The 12,199-nt window shown below is 40.9% G+C and overlaps 1 protein-coding gene and 5 non-coding genes across 7 annotated transcripts in view; 3 read left to right on the forward strand and 3 right to left on the reverse strand.

The window, feature by feature from the left end:
• The first annotated feature begins 412 nt into the window (after window positions 1-412).
• Window positions 413-486, forward strand: trnan-guu (transfer RNA asparagine (anticodon GUU)). The gene has a single exon. It is a non-coding gene; the product is annotated as a tRNA-Asn (tRNA).
• Window positions 487-909: 423 nt separating this feature from the next.
• On the reverse strand, window positions 910-983 carry trnan-guu (transfer RNA asparagine (anticodon GUU)). The gene has a single exon. It is a non-coding gene; the product is annotated as a tRNA-Asn (tRNA).
• Window positions 984-1,104: 121 nt separating this feature from the next.
• On the forward strand, window positions 1,105-1,177 carry trnak-cuu (transfer RNA lysine (anticodon CUU)). The gene has a single exon. It is a non-coding gene; the product is annotated as a tRNA-Lys (tRNA).
• A 528-nt stretch (window positions 1,178-1,705) lies between these two features.
• Window positions 1,706-1,778, reverse strand: trnak-cuu (transfer RNA lysine (anticodon CUU)). Its single transcript has one exon. It is a non-coding gene; the product is annotated as a tRNA-Lys (tRNA).
• A 1,783-nt stretch (window positions 1,779-3,561) lies between these two features.
• trnak-cuu (transfer RNA lysine (anticodon CUU)) lies at window positions 3,562-3,634 on the reverse strand. Its single transcript has one exon. It is a non-coding gene; the product is annotated as a tRNA-Lys (tRNA).
• A 3,100-nt stretch (window positions 3,635-6,734) lies between these two features.
• Window positions 6,735-12,199, forward strand: part of adissp (adipose secreted signaling protein) — a 55,811-nt gene continuing 50,346 nt past the window's right edge. Inside the window, exon 1 of one of the 2 annotated variants that reach the window (XM_050067139.1) lies at window positions 6,735-7,066. The gene's annotated coding sequence lies outside the window, so the exon portion shown is untranslated. The remainder of the gene's footprint in view (window positions 7,067-12,199) is intronic. The other variant, XM_050067140.1, reaches the window with a different exon arrangement.

Genomic DNA, 12,199 nt, shown 5'->3' on the forward strand with positions numbered 1-12,199 from the left:
TTCTTTAGATCTACCTATGGTTGCTTCCACTTTTTCAAAAAGCAAGGCCTACATAACCAGACTGACATCTTGAAGTGGACAGCAAATGCAAGTGGGTGGGGCTTGCTGTCTGAGGCCCCACCCCTTCCACAGCTGTCCCTGTGGCATCATCAGGGTCTAATTAAATTGCTCTTAATCTGGCCCCTACTCTAGGACCACTTGGCCTTTCGATCCTTCCAGGAGCTATAATCAATAATGAGGCCACAAGCAGCTGGCCATTTTCATGATGTTTTGGTGCAGTGGGTGGAGTTTTGATTGCTTATCCCTTTGCCTTATGCATGCAGTGGGTGTCTTTGGGTGAACTGCAGTTATTTTTACTGTAATTCCATGATCTGCAGAAATTTATGAGCCAGACCCCTTCACACATGCGCAAGTCTCTGTGGCGCAATCGGTTAGCGCGTTCGGCTGTTAACCGAAAGGTTGGTGGTTCGAGCCCACCCAGGGACGACAGCTTTTTTTTTTTTTTCCTCCTCAAGTCAGACAGCCTTTGTTTACACAATCCGGACGAGGGGGGAGGGGAATAGGCAGCAGGCGGACAGCGAGTGAAGCAGCATGCGCTTTCATAACAGCTTTGTCAGATGACCTACTGTGCCTGTACTTTGAGTCTTTCCACATTTAAGCAGGATAGATTCTCCAAACTACATCACAGACAATTCCAAAGCTATCACCTCTAAAATAATTGGCACCAGTATTATCTCTAAGTTTAATCACAAAGCCATTTTTAAATGCAGTTTGTAAGTGAGGTTTCATTTCCAACGGAAACACTGTTCAGTCCTATTCTTTAACATTTCTGTGAAACCATGTCTCATTTCCTCAAAAGATAAATACAGTATTCGTCTTGGGTTTTTGTACAAGTTAAAAAAAACTTGCCGTCCCTGGGTGGGCTCGAACCACCAACCTTTCGGTTAACAGCCGAACGCGCTAACCGATTGCGCCACAGAGACAAGCTGGATGCCCATTTACGGTTCAGATACTTTGTTCATGTGCCTCACAGCACAAGGGATGGTACATGTGTTAGGGTAAACTTGCGGCATTGTGGGTGCTGTGGGGGAGAGGTCAGATCAAGCCCGGCTAGCTCAGTCGGTAGAGCATGAGACTCTTAATCTCAGGGTCGTGGGTTCGAGCCCCACGTTGGGCGCTAAACTTTATATTATATTATCCTATCCTTACCCATAACCACCAGCACCTGCACACCAGCATGTGTCGAGGACATGAATTCTTTAGTCTTGTTAATTCTAGGTCCCTCCAGGTTGAAACCTGAAACATGTCTTAACTATGTAACAAAACTGCCGCATCAAGGAACTGAGAACGCATGCTGATGTGGAGCTGCTCTGAAATGCTAGACACAGTGCTAGACAAGCTGTCGAGGTCGAACCAAAACCTTCATGAAAAACAGTACATAGACACAGTTACACGGCAGAGGGAATCTGCTTTCTCTGAAGCTGCACCCACTGATCATCTAACACAACACTCTCCTCTTCAGCTCAAGTCTGTGATGTATGTCTCAGTGTGACTGGTGGAGGTTGCACAGCAGTCACTATCAGAGGCAAGTTCCAGTGAAACAATAGCTTGTAAAATGTCCACTGGCACAGATTAATTGTGTACATATCTTAACTTGACTACTAATACTACAAATCCAGAAACCATAGAGAAAAAAAAAGTTATGCGCCCAACGTGGGGCTCGAACCCACGACCCTGAGATTAAGAGTCTCATGCTCTACCGACTGAGCTAGCCGGGCTGTGGTTTTCCTGCCAGAAGTCAGACATAAAAAACGTGCATTAGTCCTTATAGTGAATCTTAGATTGGTGACATAACTCAACCTCAAGATTTTGATTTAAGTGCCTGAATTCTGAAACATGAAAATAAGTATCAACTTAGGCAAGGCTGGTAAGGGGACGATAGCATGCCTTAGCACATAGTCTCATGTAGTCTATGGTACAAACACAATGCTTGTGCCCTCACCTCAAGATACTGCTGCTTTGCTAGCAACAGGCAATCAGCAGCAGATCAGGCAATGAGGTGGGGGACAAGACAGAGAAGTAGAGACTGCAGAAAACCATCAGAGAGGCACAACAGCAATACATACAGAAGCTGGAAGCCCCCCCCCCCCGCCAGACAGACAACCGTACAGCTTGGTAACTTCAACTGTCGCTGCAGGACCCCAACAGGGAAAGACAAAAGGCTCTCTCACACTCACACAAACCGCAGGAACCCCCCCTGACCTTTTTCATCAGCTGATGTATACAAGGTCCTGAGGAGAATTAATCCCCACAAGCCCCAGATAACATCCCTGGGCGGGCCCTCAAAGACGTGCCACAGAACTGATTGCTTATTTCACCTCCATATTTAACCTGTCCCTTGCAAAGGCCACAGTCCCAACATTCTTTAGAACCACCATATCCCAGTCCCCAAAAGGAGCCCAGTTACTTGTCTGAATTCCTACAGGCCAGTGACACTAACTTCAATCACAACAAAGTGCTTTTAGATTGCGGTTCTGGCCCACATCCAGAGTAATACCAGGGTTCCCCACACATTCATTTGTGGTGGGCTGCCACACTAAAAACATCTGCCGCCACATTTTGACTTTCTATTTTTGGAGCTGGACCGTTCATTAGGTGTGTTGTTGGAATATATACGCTGTTCACTTATTATTTCCTCCTCAGACAGAGGGCACAGACAGAGCAGCCAAACACCAGATGCAGTGACAGCGAAACTTAACCTTGAGTGCGCATCACTACAGTTTGCTTTCACACACAAACAGCTGCTCCTTTCATCCATCAATCTGATTGGATCAACTGATCAATTGTCAACCACACGACTCAAAACTCCAAAAACTGCTCATGAGGTTAAAACAAAGAGTTCTGCCTGCGCTGTATTCACAGACCCACAAAAACTCCAAATTTAGAGGGGGACACAGACTGATACAAGGACTCACAGGCAAGGAAAAACAACACAAAACAAAAAACTGAAAGTTTGCACCCCCACCCCGCTCCACATTGTCACATAGATTTAAATTATGTGGGAAGCACTGAATACACCTGAGTCACTGGACCCCCTGCAGTATGACACTTTCTCTGCAGCTCTGCACATAGCCCTCTCCTGCCGGGAAAACAAAGATGCTTGCAAAGAATGCTCTTCACCAATTACCGCACAACCTTTAATACAGTCCTCCCCCACAAACTGAAATTTAATGACAGCACGGCTTTTTGTTTGTTGCTATTTTACATAGAACCAAACAACACAGGCATAATTCCCAAAGCAGATGTGGCCTCTAGTGTGACATCTAACAGACACATCAGACAGTGCTTTCTAAACAATAACAATGGCATAACAACCACTTACTGACGTTCTAGTGAAACAATAGTTTGTAAAACATACACTGGCACAGATTAATTGACCAAACCAAAGCATGGGTTTACCTCTAATATACATATTCTATACATTAACATTCAGAGTGGGAGGCAAAGTCTGACAAATACCCAAGCCAAACCATAGGGGAAAAAAAAAAAAAAAAGGCTATGCGCCCAACGTGGGGCTCGAACCCACGACCCTGAGATTAAGAGTCTCATGCTCTACCGACTGAGCTAGCCGGGCTACTGCTAACAGTTTCGGGGGTGGGGTTTAAAACCGTGTACTCTGCTCTAAGTCCTTTAATCTTTGATTTTTCATTCTACTGGATAAATCAAAGCCGTTCCATTAACAAACCACTTTATTCTTACCTTACGGTCACACAATGTAACCAAGACATCTGCTTTAGATTTGGTGTGTGAGTACTGCTCAATAAGATAATAAGGCAAAAGTTTTCTTGTGTGAGTTGTGCTCTCTGTAGAACTATCCAGAGATACAACTTTGCTGTCGTCTGTCCCAAATACAGTCCCATTGTATGACTAACAAAATGAAGAAAGAATGCCAAGAAAATGTTTTAGCCAGGTCAAATAAAAGGCTATCTTGAAATTAAATGCCACAGTTCCCTATTTCAAAGACACAGAAAACCAGTAATGCTGTCTGAGCCTCCACTAAAGCTCAAGATAATATGCACCATTGACGCTGCCGACCTAAACTCTACCTCAATATACTCTGCATTTCCCTGTCATTTCTTGAAACAGCAGACTTAAAACACATATCGCATCTGTGTAACAACTGCTGCCATTGACACCAAATCCATGCTAATTAACGTAAGTTAATTAAGTTTTAAGCTGGCGCCTATATCTGCACGAGCGTTTGCGTTAGCATGTTTTACTCGACAGCTACGTCTCGAGCAGTACGTTAATTAATCCTACATTAACACCATACTATTAGCCACTAAACACATCCCAACAATTACACTGTAGCCACAAAGAATATTAGCCACTAAACACATATTCTTTGTGGCTACAGTGTAATTGTTACAAAGCGTTGAAAGTAAATCTCTTACCGTGAAGTCCGGCTTGACGTTAACGTTAGCTGGCTAACGTTAGCTAAAATCTCGAACTTCGCCTTGACGTGCGTTGGTGCTCGCTGCTGCTCCAGTTACGTATTCAAGAAATAAAATAAAGTGTTGTAAAATAACTGTTACGAGCCGAAAACATGCCCGACAGTTAAATATGAACTCTACAATAAAGCCAAACAATATTTAAACAAAGTTAAAGGTAAGTGTAAAAGGTGCGGCACTTCTCCTTCCAAGACGCTCTAACGGCGTTGACGTTATTTTCCTACTACATCCGGGAACTTCAGGAAAAGTAGGGCGGAAAGTGGGGGCGGAGTCACGAACTTTATCCAAATTATAAACATTGACACTACAAATATCGTCAGACAATTTATTCATGTCTTGCTTTTGTAATTATTTTATTTTTGTAATAAAGGTATAAACACAACTGTATTACAAGAAAATTTATGACGACGATAAAGTTATCCAGTAATTGATGATGTACATGTAACAACAAAATAGAATGTGTGTATTGTACGATACCATATCAATGTCAATATCACATTAAATGTACGCTACAGTATAAGATAAGATAAGATAAGATACACCTTTATTTATCCCACAATTGAGAAATTCCAGTGTTAGAGCAGTCAAGGGTAAAGAGTCAAATTAAAGATTTCAAAATTTTATTTTTTTATTTTTTTTTTAAACTAGGCATGCAGATAAAAAGTACAAAGAATACAAGAAACAGCAATAAATAATAATTATAATAATAATAAAAAGAATACAAGAAACAGCAATAAATAATAATTATAATAATAATAATAATAATGATAATAATAATAATAATGAGCAGTGGATAAAAAGTGAGCAATGGATTAAAGTGAACATATTTAGTACAAGTGAATATTGAATGTGCAAATAAACAACAACATGGGGGACAGCAATGCTTATTGTGGTGTTTATAAAGTGTCCATAGTGTCCCTAAAGTGTCCATGGTGCAGTTTAGTGTGAGCAGTTAATACACACTCACACACAAAAAATGTTCAGTGATGGGAGAAGTGTTCAGATCCTTTAGGCCTACTTAAATTAAAGTAACATAGTGCATTAACATAAAAATAATTAAGTGAAGGTCCTTCATTAAACACTTTATTTCAGTTAAAGCTAATCCATCAGGTAGAATATCTGGTACGTAGGTAGTTTTTTTTTTAATATCAATATCATGTTCACATGTGTAGTGCAATATCATTTTCTCAGTCATGTGCAAACTACTTCCCATTGTTATATCATATTCAATATAACATTGCAATATAACATTGATTATCAGTAGCAGTCTGTTTTTCACTACCGTTTTAGTTCATTTTTAGTAACTCTTATTCTTATCATACTCCTATAGTTACTCTATGAGGCACTGGGTTTTGCTTCTGCTCCATGGAAGCACTTCTATCTTGTATATTTGTATATTTTGCCAGATATTTAATACTCTATTGTTTCTAAAACTGGGCCCAGTTCCCTGACATGGGAAACTCACTGGTTGGTACTGGTTGTGAACTGTTAAAATTGTAGTTACTGTAGTATTACTGTAATTTGAAGCATTCTCTGGCACAAGAATTCCCTTCAGATAAATAAAGTCCCATTGAATCGAATCAAATTGAACTGGATTGAAATGTAGTAATGTAGCAAAGTGGCAAAGTGTGTACACATACAAAGAATTTGACTCAGGTTTTTTATATACATTATACTGTATGCATGTATACATGTCTATATACAGTGACAGCACATGATGATAAGTAGGCTACATGATAAAAATGATGGGCATTCTGAAATTACAAAAACATAATCTCTCTCGCCAGCAAATGCTGAGCACCAAATATTTAATTCCCTGCATTCTGGTAAATTCTTGAGCATCCGTTTGTGTCTATTCTGCATCAATTTAGGGAGTAAATGAATTTAAATCTGTCACAAAGAAAAGTCCCTCTAGTACGTTCATGTTTTTATTGGGGAAGGTAAACGCACATGTCCCCTGCCACTTAGGCTCAAGTACAGTACTTCAGTACATAAGATAAGGTAAGGTAAGGTAAGGTAAGGTAAGGTAAGGTAAGGTAAGGTAAGGTAAGATAATCCTGTATTCGTCCCACAGTGGGGAAATCTATCTATCTATCTATGGTCCAGTGCGCATAAAGCACCACAAGATGGCGCCCTTCCACTACAATAGAGCAGCGGTGGCTGGAGCTGAAGAGGGAGGCCAGCCGCTGCATTACACCCGGCTTTGATCCTCATTCCTCAGCCAAACAAACCAGAGAGGGTCGGCTCAGGTGTCCCGAGTGACATTTTGTTACATAAAATAATCTGTGGAAAAACCGGGTTGTAAACAGCGCACGAGGAGCCGCCACCAAACCAAACCACGTGATCAAATGCGGAAATTGTCCGATCGGGAAAGTGTAGCGTAGAAAAGAGGGGAGTGGAGGCTCTGGTGTACGTCTGTGTTTTGAGCTGCTGCTGCTGCTGCTGCTGGTGACACTAGCTGGACTTTCCTGAACCAAACAGCACGTCCACACTCACCCCATCGGTTATCTGCTCACTTAGAGGCACCAGTGTCACCTGTCGGGAATCAAAGTAAGGTAAGATGGAAGACAAAGCAAAAGAAACGAGACAGTTTGTGATACGCAGCAACTTTTGGGGGAAATTACTAGTTGACAGAGTCACCTGTCGGGACAGCTAACAAGCTAACATGTAGAGATATGGTTAAGTTGCTGTGACACCAGTTAATTATGTTGTTGTCAGACTAGATGTCTGGCTGCTGCACTAACTTACAGTGTGTGTTTATGCGTGTGACCAATCACTGTAGTTACTCCTGCTGTGTGTACTGTGCACGGTAGGTATTTTTAATGTTGTCAAAGTCACTTTCAGTGTATATTTATATCTCAGTCACAGGGTTGTTATGTTGTGTTGTTTTGTGCTGTGTTGTTGAGTCACAAGTGAGTTATTATTAATTTAAACTTTATTTTTTATTACATGCGAAAAAATAAGAATGAAATGCCTTTTGGTGATTCATTTTAATGCAATTGAAATTAATTAGTAGGGGAGACTGGGGGCCATTGTAACATTTTTTGGCTTTGATGTATTGCTGAAAACCTTGGATAAGACTTTTAAGTAGGTAACTTGTCATCACTTGTTTTCTGCAAGCAATGTTAAGCCCCGTTTCCACCAAGCAGTTCAGTTCAGTTCAGTTCGGTACGCATTTTTTCCATTTCCATTGTGAAAAGTTGTGGATGGTACCAGTGGAACCGTTCCGTACCGTCCCCATTTTTGGTCCCCCCTCTGTTGGGGTACCTAACACACATATCTATCAACACACCTTAAGTGCTCCATGTGACAACTTTGACCATTACTTTAGTTTTTATATGACATACACTTTTAGTAATGAGTGGATCTTCAAGCGTTTATATATTACTTTTGACCAGATTATGTGCATATATTCTAATCCTCACTCAGAGAAAAAAAAAAGCGTTGTAGAGTGCTGTTCCTGTGGGCTACGGCAACACCTAACCCTCGAGCTTGCCTGAGAGGGACTTTCAGCCTCTTTCTGTGGACGATAAACGAATTGCAGACTTCCATTTGTGTCACTGGTAATGAGGAAATACAGTGAGTCCTGGACGGAGCAGTGAGTGACAACAACCCGCCCATATTTATGGGTACTGTTTGCGATGGAAACATTATGGTGTAGGTACCATGTCTGAAGGGTTACTTTTGGTTCCTAAAGTACTTTAGAACTTGAAAGCAAGTTCTATTTACCTCAGAAGTCAGAGGTCGGAGCTGGGAATGACATCACACCCAAGTTGATTGTGTTCCAGTACAACAAGTTGGAAAACCAAGATGTTAGTAAATTAAAGCCAGGTCAGCCACTGTTAGTGATACCAGGAGATAAGAACGCATTAAGCTGTATATACAAAGTTTGGAGCAACATGTCCACAGGTGGAGGTTGGACAGGACTTTGTGTACGACTATTTTGATGACACACAAATGTGACACAATTGCTAATAAACAGTATATCACACTTATATAGTGGTAGCCGTTTTGGTCTGCGTTAAGTGGAAAGATGCCACCTCGGCTCTAAACTCCGTTCTTAGAGCAGCAATGTCAGCCTTGGTGTCCTGGCGGAGGGCCTCCAGGTCACGTTTGATTTCAGCATGGAAACTAGCCATCTCTTGTTTGATTATGTCTCCCAGTAGGTGACAGGAGGTGACCATCTCTACCTTAATTAGCTGAAGAAGAGCGCTCTCCTCAAGTTGCTCTGTGGTTGATGGAGGGTCCGGGTCAGGGTGATAGAGGGTAGCGCTAGCATTAGCCATTAGCGTCTGTTTGAGTTAAATTTTGCACCATGACTTTAGCCGACTTCTTCTGTGTCTTACTCGCCATGACACCTCCACATGGGTTTTACAAAGTGTAAGCTACAAAGCTATGCCATCAGAATATTAAAATGTCGTGCTGTACTGAAATGAATATGCTAAAATGTACAGAGCACGTTGAACTTGCGCCTACTCCATGTCAGGTGTTAACCGGAAGTCTAAATTGCAAACCAAATCTACCTAGGAGTACAAATAAAGTAACCTTACCTCGCCATGGAGAACATGCCGAGTTTCACTGTTCTGTCTTGTTTCTGATTGGTGCAGTTCGAGATGTTACAAATGCACCCTCAATAGAATTCATTTTAATTTTAGCCAATACAGCAAATAAGATAATACAACTTGTGATTCATAGACATTAAAGATTTTGAAAGCATGAGAAATTGGCTTTTGGTGGTACTTGAACCAGGAACCCCAGACTGAGAGGCAAAAAATTTACCCGGTGGACTATGCCACAAAATATATTGTAAATAGAGTATACATAGACATTTAAACTGAACACAGAACACTTTAGTTAAATTGTTAGGAAATACAAATGAATCTATTTTGATGTTGCTCAGCCATTCACCTTTTTGATGGTGTCGAGGTCAGCTGTAACACAGTGTTACAATCACAATAGCACACTCAGTTGCCACATCATTGATATAACTGAAGAGGACACGATATTCCTCTCAATAACACAATACAGTCCACCAGCATCACAAACTGCAGTCTCCAAATGTCCATAAAATCGAATCAACATCCCTCTAAATCAATTTCATCCAAAACCGACCACTTTAACCGTCATGGTGTTAAAATTTACTGAGGGGGCTGCCGTTTTAGGCTGCTTTAGTTTTACCTCCATGTACCCACATGTCATAAACAGACAACTGTGAGCTATGTAAACAGCCCAGCAGTTTAAACCGAGCCAATAATGCTGGTGTTAATCAGTCCTTTATTATAGCCTTCATACATTCATACTGTGCTGTCGAGCAGGAATAAATAGACATGAATGTATTAACAGTGCTTGCAGCAGTGGAAGCAGAAGGTCAAACTTTGTGAAATGACATACAGCTAATTGTATAGATCCTATACTCGGTTGTGTACATAGTATAGAGCACGAATAAATAATGATAGCCCCAAGCAACAATTCAGGGTTCAAACCAGCATGGATCATTAGAGGCTGAAAGCTGCGAAGAATCAAGACCTTTGGCAGTTCATGACACCTGTATTAAAAATAACTAACAGCTTTTATGATGTTAAGATAGACGCTCATAGCCAACTTGCTTTGGAAACACTGTCACCACCTATATTGGTCAAGTGCAGAAACATCTTGGGGACATGTTTCACTAGCTTAATTAAAAATATCTGGACAAATTTTGCCTCAGGCCAATGCACATGTTTGGAACTGGAGGCAATTCCTGTTGATTGATTACAAATTAATGCTGCATATGTGGTTCAACATTGTTATGAAATATATCCTACAAATTTTGTAATGTTTGGACAACAGTTTCTGGTTTATAACCCCCTAGTGGTCAATTTTAATCAAACTCTCAGGATATGTTTCAGGTACTTAGGTGGAAATCCTGCAAGTCTTGTGATGATTGGCCCGAGGGTTGTGGAATTGGGCTCTCTTGAAGTTCATTGGTCAATATCTTTAAATGAGATATCAACAAGCTTTTAAAAACTGTTCAGTGGTTCCCAACTGGAGGGTTGCCATCCAAAAGTGGGTCACAGATCCATTCTGAATGGACCGCAAGTGACTCACAAACGTCTCAAGTTTGTAAAAAACACACTTTTTCTGGAAGTACAGTGAATTTCCGGCATAAACTTTTATTTTTAAGTCTCATTTCCTGCTGTAGAGTGAGTAAATAATGGACAGCTACTTGACAGAGACAGTAACCTAGTTCGAGGACATGGCCAAAGGCAAATATGGGAAGGAGTCTTTCTTTGCCTCTGTAGGACCTGACTAGGAAGGACCCATTCTACCAAGGACGCGTTCCTTGACTTTGAGAAGCACTGATAGACCGTAACCTAGCTCGACAACATGGCCAATCGCAAGTATGACGCTGACTGTATTAAACTTTGTGGACCTTGAACTAATGACTGAGGAGAAATTTGGACCCTGGGGCTGGGAACCACTGGTTTATAGGCTTCGTCCAGTAATGATCCACAGAAAAAGTGGTACATATATGCTAGATGTGTCGAAGGTAGCAGTCCTCAGTCAGGGTCCACAGCTTATTGAGTGTTGAGATATAGAACAGGGGTTACACAGTTAACTGCCGGGTTATTAGTGTCGTGAGTTAACTTTCACTTTAATTGTTTAGTATATAAAATGCTACAAAATAGTGAAAATGCCCTTCACAAGTTCTTAGAGCCCAATATACCCATTCAGAAAGTCTAAACTCACAGCAATTCAGTTTATAATAATAAAAGATGAAGAAACAAGGAAAATGTTCACATTTGAGAAGCTGAAGCCAATTCATTTTTGACAGTTTTGCATAAAATGACTGAAACCATGAATTGGTTGAGACAGTTGTTGCAGATAAACTTTCTATTCATCCACAAATCAGCTAATTTTCTAATTGTTCAATGGGGAACACCACCCAAATTAAGAGTTTCAATATGTTATTTCCATGGTCTAAGCTCAGCCAATACTTGTGAACATGAGCTACTCTCTCAAAGCCAGAAACCAGAGAAATAAGTACCAGACTTGTGATATAATAGGGTATAAAGTCTGGAGCTGCTCCACAGACAATGAATGAGAGCCTGATTTTATGGAGTCAGAGAATGTTTCTTTTCTTTTTTATACCCAAATGAGCTTTATTTTAATGTAATGTTCTCAGTTCTGAAACAGAAAATGTACCCATACACTCAGAACATTCCCCTGGGTGCTCTCACTGTTGTCTAGAACATCTTTCCCCAGTCATTGTCGATGGAGCACTTCAGACTTTATACTTGATGGCATCACAAATTTAAGTTTTAGCACTCTACCTTTGGATTTGGGAGCGTTGTCTGTGTTTACTCATATTCTTTAATTGTCTGCATGGGAACAACGTATAAATTTTGTAAATGGGCGTAGTTTAAGCTCTAGTACCACAGCTTATTGACTGGCACAATGAAAAACAAAGGTAAAGGGATATATACAATGTTAACAGTATACTGAGATCAACTTTTTAGTGAATGTTACATTTCCTGTCACTCCCAGTGTGTGCCTGCATCACATGGAGGAGATCAAATCGCTCTCCGAAAATAACAAGCATAAATTCAAAGCAGGAGACGGGAACCTGTTGCTGCTCTCCACGACATCTGCAATTTTAATTTGCCATCTGTGGCACAGAGCTGAGGGAGAGCTGTCAGCAGCAAAGC

Source organism: Epinephelus moara, chromosome 17 (genome assembly GCF_006386435.1).
Source record: "Epinephelus moara isolate mb chromosome 17, YSFRI_EMoa_1.0, whole genome shotgun sequence".
In the NCBI taxonomy this organism is placed as follows: Eukaryota; Metazoa; Chordata; class Actinopteri; order Perciformes; family Serranidae; genus Epinephelus; species Epinephelus moara.